Source organism: Marmota marmota, unplaced genomic scaffold (assembly GCF_001458135.2).
Source record: "Marmota marmota marmota unplaced genomic scaffold, marMar, whole genome shotgun sequence".
Lineage (NCBI taxonomy): Eukaryota > Metazoa > Chordata > Mammalia > Rodentia > Sciuridae > Marmota > Marmota marmota.
In genome coordinates, this window is record NW_026000211.1 from 28,669,626 (window position 1) to 28,679,979 (window position 10,354).

A 10,354-nucleotide genomic window follows, 5' to 3' on the forward strand; every position below is an offset into this window, starting at 1 on the left:
GGTTATGTAACTACTATTTCATTTTGACATTGAGTATATAGCTAGAACTATACCAGGTTTCTTAAATAGTCTTTGCAAGCCAGCAAAGGATAATTTATTTTTTTCTTGGTCACAATCCAATTTTTTTATATGATACCATTCAAGGTAAGGGTCTTAAAATTTAATATATTAAGCATATTATTCATGGCTAGAAGTAATAACCAAAGGATAAATACATTATTATCAAAGAATCTGTAAGTCAGTTGGTGGCCTCATAGAGGTCAGGGTGAGTCCAAATAGTACTTCTGATGGTTTATCAAGTACTTATGACTTTCAGGATATGGGATACAGGGATTTGTATCTTTGATTATTGGCTATCATTTATTAGTGTTGATGTTCCTCTGCCTGATACCTGATTACATATTTCATTGTCATTATGTAGTCACTTTCTATCTCATGAGACATTATATACTCCCCTGACTTCATATACTTCTTTGTCATTACGTACATGCATGGGTACGATATGACTTTATAAACACAAGAGACACCTAAGTAGGTCCAACTGTAGTCTCAAGAATATATTTAAGCATTGTGAGGAATTATGGTGTTTTTATAGCAATGGGAATAAATGCAGTATGATGACTCTTTATATTGACCTTCAAAATTAGCAATCATTTTTTGTTCAGCATTCAAAGTGGAGACTTTGATTAGAACCAAATGATGATGAATGAAAATGATGTTGCTTGATTAAAACTAGATTTTACTAAAATTGCTGCTGACTTTGTTCTTTGTGAACTAATCAGGCTTGTCACGCGAGGTTTGCCACCTTTTCTTTAGAATATATACTAAGCAAATGAAATAATATGGTGGTTTACTCCTAAAACTTCCTACCAGTAAGTCATCCTATTAAGCATTTAAAAATATCATTATATGAGTTCTATTAAAATATTTACTGATGATATGGCTAGGGGTTATTCAATCATTTTCATTGTAATTATAGTGCTAAAGCATATCAGCTATCCATAATCAGTCATAAGAGCCTGGCTGTAGAATTGGGTATAGATTTAAGAACATATTCTTCTGCCAAAATGTATTAATTTGATTTATCATTATGAGTATGACCTGTATAATATTAGTGGTTCAGAGAAAACCATATAGAAGAAGGAACACATTATAGAAGAGCTTAATGTTGGGTATTAATGTATAATTTGGGCTGAGAGTGAGAATCAAAAGATACGACATTATGGTCTAAAGTCATGAATTTTGATCCCCAGCACCTACTCCCCCACTGCGTATCAAAATGCCTATTCTCATTTATAACTCTTCAATTCTTCTCTCCCTCTTATGATTATATGTTTCAAGCCTTTGTTCTTTTCACACACCTCTGCTAAAATTAAAAGAAGACGTGTTAACCATCTTCCGTTTTGAACAATTTACATGCTAGATTTGTTCTATTTTGATCCAGACTGCAGAAATCTGTCCAAGGGTAAAAAGAGATTACAACCTATCAAGGATCTAATAATTGGGGTTTCTAAAATCTAGCATGCTGTAAAAGAATTAATTGACCATTTCTCTGTCAATGGAATTATGAAAGAAGTCATATTCTGAAATATCAGGAATATTGTGAAACAAATTCTGTGGGAGATTGGATTAGATGACCAGTACTTTTATCCCACTGCAAAACATATTCTCTCTCTTTCTCTGTCTGTCTGTCTGTCTCTCTCTCTCTTTCTCCCTTCCTCGTTTCCCCCCTTCCCCCCTTCCCCAGTGCTTGAGATCAAACTCGGGGCCTCACATACACTAGGCAAAGGCCCTACCACTGAACTACAACCTTACTCCCTATTTTTCCTTTTTTTTAGACACATCTCTCTTATGCTTTTCTTTTTCTGTCAAAGTGACATAGAATTAGTGGTACAGACAGAATTTGAACAGAAGTTGACAAGATGAAAAAAATACATCAGTTCTTTTTTGCTCCTCACAAATGTCCTGGATTTTTATATTCATCTGCATCCTGTTCACTGAGAGGGGATTCTAGTACTTGTGTGGATAAAGTAGAATTTGCATTTTATTTTTATATATGTGTTATTCCAAGATTTCTAAGCAGCAGTGCTTTCAAGAATAGGATGATGGTGATGTTTTAGAGATCATGAAATCTTAATACTAAGGTTGTTTGAATTAATAATTAATTATTGTCTCAAATCAGAACATTGCACAATAAAAGCAAATATACATTTTCTCTTCACTGAAAAATTACAATGTAACATGTATTATTAATTTATTGCTGCATAACAAATTACTTCCAAATTGAGCAATTCACAATAGCTCAGGAGTAGCTTGACTGGGTGGTTCTGGCTTAGGGCTTCTAATGCAATTGCACTCAAACCTGGCCTCCACCAATGAGAAGGCAGAACTGAGCCTGTTCCAATTTCAAGAAGGGCTACTCAGGTTGTTGAGCAAAAGCTTCAGTTTCTCCTTGGCTTTTGGCAATGGACTTATTTCTTATCATTTGGATCTTTCCTTAATACTGCTCATGACGTGGAAGTGAACTAGAAAGTATTATCCAAAGACAGTATGTAAAGAAAGCCACAAATATACAAAGTTACCTTCTATCAGCCAGTCACTAACATTGCAACCTTACTCTATTCCTTATTAAAAGTAGCAAGCAGTTCACTGGATCAGACAAAGGGGAACGAAGGAAAGGAAGAGGATGGGAATAGGAAAGACAGTAGACTGAATCGGACATAATTTTCTTATGTTCATATATAAGTACATGACCAGTGAAACTCCACATCATGTACAACCACAGAATGGGATCCTAATTGGAATAAGTTATACTCCATGTATGTGTAACATGTCAAAATATACTCTACTATCACGTATATCTAAAACGAACGAATAAAAAAATTTAAAAAAAAGTAAAACACTAATCTAGTCACACTCAAGGGTAGGCTAATCACATTTACCTCTCAAAGGAAAAGAATCAAAAACATTTTTTGGACATTTTGAAATTGAAAGATGATACTACTTTTAATAACAGCATCTCCTATTGTTTAAACAATGATGTCTTCTCCAAAATACATGTTTGTTGATGGAAAAATAACAGTTCTGAAAAAATAAATTGGTATATTTCAAGGCAACATGAATGACCATTCCTCAGGACCACAAATTCAGTCAAGTTAATATGAGCTTCCAGAGGCTATGGGTCCCCAAGGACATGTTTCTTCTGCAAAGAGATTATGTAAGCCTTTTATAGGCCCCCAAAGTAGGCAGAGCCATCAGTTAGGTGAACTATAAAAAGGTGGGGGGAAAATGTTCTACAAGATTCAGATGTTTTTAATAAAGCAGAAAAAGTTTTGATAGAAAATGCTATTTCATTCCCAGCCTTAAGATTTAACAGAGGCCAGATGTCCGTCAAACTTAGTATCTATGTATTCAGAGGTCACCAAAATGATGGTTCAGACACAAAAGCCTAAAATAGCCCAGTATAACTTCATCTCTCCACAAGGTCTCAATGACCAAAGTCTCAAACTCAGTCTCTTTGGAAAAACTTCAGTTTACATTTTGAAACTTAAGCTCTGATTAAGATGTGTGGCCTTTGGAAGATGGTTGAACCTTTCCCATGAATGAGATTAGCAATCTTATAAAGATTTGAGAGGATGAGTCATTCCTTCTGCCCTTATGTCAGATGAGGACACAGCATTTGTCCTGGAAGATTCACAGAAAGACGTTATGGTAGAAGTAGAGACTGGGGCCTTCACCAGACATCAGATGTCAGTGCCATGATCTTGGGCTTCCCAGCATATAAAACTGTAAGAAATAATTTTTTGTTCTTTATAAATTATCTAGACTCAGGTATTTTGTTGCAGCAACACAAACAGACTAAGGTAGCTACCATATAGTGTGAGCTTAGATATATTTGAAACGGTTATCTGTAAACCATAAAACTAGTCATTTTTTCCTTTTTTTAATTTCAAATTTGTCTGATATACACAGATATCTCCACATTAGCACCTGTGGTATTCTGTCTTGCCTTAAGTACCAGATTTTCTTTCTACTGATTTAATTATGGGCCTATAATGTGATTATCTTTCATGTATTACTTTCTCTTCTCTAAAAATTGGAATTTAGGTCACTAATCCCAGAAACATTTTTTTTTCTCTTGTCAAAACACTCAATAGATTTTTACCCACTTTTTAAACTTGAGCTAAAATTTGTTAAGAAATCCTGGTCAAAGTGGCAAGAAAATGAAACTGTATCCCACCAATTTAATGTTCGAAGGCAGGAAATTGTGAAGGACCATGAATTCTCTCAGATGTTCTTAACAATTAAAACATTTGAAAAATCAAATATACACACTAAGTTTATCTCTGATGAGTGCATTAAGGCAAACTTTTGCTGCCCCAAACCTGATAGATTCAGCCATAATATGCTTTTGCTATTTTGCAATAACTTCTACATTAAACCAAATGATTCCATGTGCAGATTAACTGCTAAAACTAACTTATAAAAATAAAGGCTGTTAACCATGATAATTAGCCAGAATACAGCTATTTATTATAACATTCCATTTACCACAATTAGGGAAACTCATTCAATCTACAGCTATTCTCTAAGAGACTTAGGGATTTTTAAGTTAATAGGACCAAATAAATGGAATATAGTGATAGCAAAGCAAATTCAATCATTTGTCATTGAGGGGAGAGTCTGTACCTCTAAACTAAGCTGGAATCTCATTAGGATCTGAACCACATGGTTTGGTAAACCCACTGAAGTTATCATGTTATCAGCATTACAACCACCATCACCACCAACACCATCATCATCATGTTAACATTTATTGAAAACTTATTATGTAATATTTTGCATGCATTCTATAATTTAAACTATAAAACTTGTCCATTATATATGTCAGTCCCTTTAGTATTTCCATTTTACAAGTGAGAATTCTGGAATATAGATTAAGTAATTTTGTTCAGGATTATATTTCTAGGAACCATTAAAGGGGTTTAGTCACCATGCTACATCAACCTAGTATAGATAGTGCTTCTCCCTCGTACAATATTGCCTTTACTAGATATGCCGTCTCCATTTTATATCACAATGCAACAAACGTATTTATCTTCTCACGCCCTTGGAAAAGGAGGTCTATAATTCTATAATTATTGAGTTATCATCAGGAATAATTATCAGGTATGTAATTATTATCAGGAATGTAATTTTAAAAACAGACCAGTGCATGGTAGGATATATCTAAGATCATAAGAGCTCTTTTCTTGTCCTTCTGTCTAACACTATTCTTTTTTTTTAAAGTTTGACAAAATAACACTGAAGTAAATGCAATGACTTTGACTAGTTTTAACATACTTGTTACTATTGCTGCCTTTGTCCCCACTCTCAATCCTCAGATAATCTACATGAAGATGTGCTCCTGCCATCAAATCTCTACAAATACTGTTCTCTTCAAATCCCTTGAAATCATAACATCCTTAGTTTTATTTATTTATTTTTGATTACCACTAAAAAATTTGTTATTCAGCGCTCTTTGCTTGCAGTAATGTCTAAGATGACTATAAAAAAATGTAGAAGGAAAAAATTCTCCTAAGACCTATTTACTGATAACTAATTTCTGTTCTATTTACCAATCCTTGAGGAGAAAGCGTGTTATCATGGTTAACAGCCTTTACTTTTATAAGTTAGTTTTAGCAGTTAATCTGCACATGGAATCATTTGATTTTTGGCTACACTTTCTGTCAGTTATTAGGGACCAAAACCTTTCATCAGAAAGCAAGTTAGTATCAGAGAGATGGGGATGGAGGGGTGGGTAAAAGAATATAGTCATTTGACCTAGACCATGAAAGTTTGAAATTTTCATTGTTTTTTTTTTCATATATTGAATTCAAGATTCTATACATTGTGTGTATGTGTGTGTACATATATATTTATGCACTTATATGCATTATACATATATATTCTAGCCATATTTCTTACTAGTCATATTTTACAATTTCTCTCTGTTCTCTTTGTATCATTATTTTCTCTCATGTTCTGTTTGTATTTTTGCAATGAAGTTTGGAAGAAACCCTTGGGTCATCTATCCTCTCTTTAATGTGATTTTTCATTTTTATTTAGTCTACTCAATCTTTTTTGTTGTTGTTGTTGGTCATTTGCTTATTTCTGTACTCTCAATCCTTGGTATAGTCCACATGAAAATAAATAAGTTACTTATTTCCTAATTTTCTTTTACTTCAGTAAATAATTTCCTCATCCTCCAACAATTCTAATCGCTTCTTTTTTTCTTCCACAATGATTTGTTACTGTTGATTTATGGAGGTGACTCCATATGAGTGTCTCTGAGAGTATTCATTTCATTTACTTAAATTTATTCTCTCTCCTTTATTTCATCCCTTTTTCAGGGGCTAGCCTAGCTGGGTGTGAAATTTGCAAAAGGTAGTCAGGCTTCTGTTATTGTTACTATTAATTTTCTTCAACTTTTTGTTCATTTGAGAATATTTATTCATATTTGTGCTTGAAAGCTTAGATCAAATAGTACTGACAAATGTAATGCCTTTTAAAATGTAAATGTAAATTAAAGAAAAATAATTTTGTTGTTCATTGGTTGGAGAAGCAGGTGTGCCTCCAGGTAGCAGGTTACAGAGGTGCCATGTTTTCTGAATCCCCAGCCTTCTATCTTCTGTTGACCATAGTTGGCAGGGAACACAGTTTTCTTCCAGAACTCATTTCGGAGGTTCCACAGCTAGGCTTGCACTTTCAGCTTTAAGTGTAGACACATAGTTTTAGGAGGCTTAGAAACAACTATAAATCACTACATTCAAGTGGTTAAAATATACAAAATAGAAATAAATAGAGAAACTAAGTGCAAGTTTATCTATACCAATACAAACATAAGTATTATTGATCATCTGCCATGTTTCAGAAATGCCGTAAGCTAAGATAAGGGAAAACTAGGGAGCAGATGAATATGTGGGTGGAAGTGGTAAATTGTAGTAAATGAAAGAGTTCCATACTGTTATCTCACTTTTTGTGTACTCTGGCTAAGTCTGCATTTACTTTAAGGAGTTCCACAGCCTGAAACTATCATGCTTACACAGGCTTGTAGGTCCTATAGAACAGGTGTCAATGGCTATGTGCTGAGTAGCACCAGTGGTTCATCTTTGTTTCCATGACCAAACTCTAATTAAGCAAATCCAGGGAGTAGTGTTCATCATCAACCTCATCTGTAGAGTTTATAAAACATACAGACGCATGGTGCTCATGTCATGACTTTAGGCTTAGAACAATGGCTGTGGGATCCAGCCATCTTTTTGACAATGCCTATGTGGGATTCTTCTGTTCAACACCTTGAATTGAGAATCACTTTTCTACACAGACAAGGACAATAGAGTGAGAAAAAAGGAATATAAAAAAGAGAATTAAGGTGATAAACAGAAGATCACAAATAGTGAGTTGATTTGGTAAATGCATCAGGTTCTAGTTGATTGTGTGGCCACAAAACTCCTGCAGTTGCTGTTTCTTGATGCAGTAAGAATATTGCTGGAAGCTATCTCCCTGTAAAGTGGAATGACTGAAATTTACTCAGGAAAAGGAAACATTGAAGATAGAAAATAGTATTTATGCTTGAATTCATGGAATGCTTTAAGCCAGTGGGAGATAATTCAAATGAGTGTTTAAGCCTGATAAGTTTGGCAAAGAATTACAAATGTTCAATGTATTAAGAAACTGCCAAACTGTTTTGTGTGTGTGTGTGTGTGTGTGTGTGGCTATACCATTTACCCATTAGTAAATATAAGAATTCCAATTGTTTCGTATTCTCACCCGATCTTGGTTTTTGTCAGTTTTTTTTTTTTAAATTAATCATTCCGGTATGAACTTAATGGAAAAATATCAGAATGTAAATAATTCCCAGAAATCTTGAGTAGCACTTATTCCTATTTAGAAAAGACTCATTATTTAATTTGATCTTTAATGCACTGTAGGATGACCTAGAAGGAATGATGAGACAAAGTTAGCTACAGAGAATGAATTTTTTCATGTTTTTCCCTGTTTACCACTTTCAATTTCAGTTATTAACAACAACAACAACAACAAAATTAAAAAACAAACAAAATCTTAAGAAAATGTCAACAAATTTTGTCACAGGATGTTAGGTAATTTGGATATCCCAGGCCAAGAGAAATAAGCAGCTGGAAATTTTACTTGAATTTGTAAAATTATGTATCATTTGACATTTTTAAAATAAAATTTCTCTTTAAAACCTATTTACAAAAGAGAATAAACTTGATAAAAAACCATATTTATTGAACAAATGTTTCTAAAATGCCTACTTTATAAAATGCATTCTGTTAAGTACTGCTACAGCACAAAATAGAATGTAATTTGGTGCAGGCAGGGTAAGACAATTACACAATTATCTCTACTCCAAAGTAGATTGTAAATGTACCATGGGAGACATATATTGTGGGGTCCTGGAGTTTGGAAGCAAAAGCAATGACATCTGTTAGGGGAAATGAAAGGTGTCTTTGTGACAACAAAGAAAAGCAATTTGGCTTTGAAGAATGCTTAAGGGTCTGTCTGTTCATTTTGTTTAAATTTTTTGTTATAAAATGAATAAATTATTGTAAAAAGTTTGAAAAATCTAGATAAAATTTTAAAATTACCTAAAATTTCACTATGCACATAAAACCATAGTTAAAACTTGGTTAGATTTTACTTTAACCTATCTCTATATTGTGTCATATATTTGAGAACATAATCTGCATATACTTTTACATGCTGCTTTTAAAATTTAAAACTATATTAAATAAATGAATTCTACCATATTTAAAAAATTTCTTAACCCTGATGTAAATGGTTGAAGTTTCCATTATTCTAAGAGTGCTAAATACTGAGCAGGCCCCCTTACATAGAGTGCATTTAGATACTGTCTGAGGTTTTGCTATTTATATGAGTCACATATTGAACATCCTTTCACTTAAAGCCCTTTCTATATTTCTCTTTGAAAACTGATAGTCACTGGCAGGAAAACTTTGAGTAGAAGGACTATTTGAACTCAGTTTGATGGACATGAAGATCAGTGGGAAGAACATTAGCATCTCATACCTAGTGGTGCAGGAAGGCATTGTGAAATGAAAACCTGTCTGTCCATATTTACAGTAAGTGGCGAAAGTTTTTTTTAAATTTCTTTTGCAGAAAAATTTGGACCTAGAACACACCCATAGGTTGAAGAATTAGCGCAATAATTTTTCACTTGCTTCTTTAATGAATTTATATTATTGCACCCATTTTTTAACCTTTGGACTCCATGGTACAGTTTGAATACTCAAGTCCTCAAATTTTGCTAATAAGAGCCACAATCATCACCATCTGTATGTATTTGTATGGCAGCCTCTGCTCCTTCCTGTATTGTTTTGGTTAGTTCAGAATGAAACAATAAAGTTTTCCTTTAAAAAAATTGCTGTTAAAAAAAAATAAAAAAATAAAAATAAAAAAATTGCTGTTGTCATTTTGCATTTCTGAAACCTCATCATTGGTTCAGCTCTACAGCATCCTCTTTGACATCTTCCCCCAAGTTTCCTCACATACTTTATTATTCTTATTCTTACTTTGTTAACTGACTCACTGTGCATCACTTTTGTCAAATACTGCCAGAAAGGTAGTGTAACAATATCACAAATACTGTACAACCATCACGTATCATTTGAAAAATCAGCATTGAAAGGTAAAATCTAGCCTTGCAATTACAGTGGGGCAAGCCTGTAATCCCAGTGGCTCCGAAGGCTGAAGCAGGAAGATCACAAGTTCAAAGCCAGCCTCATCAAAAGTGAGGTACTAAGCAACTCAGTGAGAATCTGTCTCTAAATAAAATACAAAATAGTACTGGGGATGTGGCTCAGTGGCCAAGAGCCCCTGAGTTTAATCCCTGGTAACCAACTCCCACCCCCATAAAAGGTCTAATCTAACTTGACCATGTTTTATTAGTCTTAGGCATGTTTTATACATGAGTATGAGCCCCCTCTCACTCTTATATTCTCTCCTTCCTTTTCTTTTTATTTCTCCCTACTTTTCTCTCACCATTTTTACTATTTGGCAGACTCTGTAGAATAGCATATAAAAAACAAAAACATAACTTACAATAAATTGGGCAAAATATATCTTGCTTGTTGTGTATGCTAGCAGGGCTTATCAGTTCTGTTAACTTTATAAGCCTACCCTAGTATGACAGTTTCCCTTATGAAATTATTTTACTTTTGATCCAGATGGCAATTCCTTCCTTTTATACATAAATAATATATTTTTTCCACATACCTGAAATCACCTTTTTTAAAATGCACTTTTTTTTTTTTTTTTTTTTTTTTTT

The 10,354-nt window shown here is 33.6% G+C and overlaps 1 protein-coding gene across 8 annotated transcripts in view; it reads left to right on the plus strand.

The window, feature by feature from the left end:
• The window catches only part of Marchf1 (membrane associated ring-CH-type finger 1), a 732,725-nt gene that overhangs the window by 144,124 nt on the left and 578,247 nt on the right, over positions 1-10,354 (plus strand). The window contains exon 1 of one of the 8 annotated variants that reach the window (XM_048791732.1): positions 8,835-9,149. The exons of the other annotated variants lie outside the window; for them this stretch is intronic. The gene's annotated coding sequence lies outside the window, so the exon portion shown is untranslated. Of the gene's footprint in view, positions 1-8,834; positions 9,150-10,354 lie in introns of those variants that run through there. 8 annotated transcript variants of the gene reach the window in all.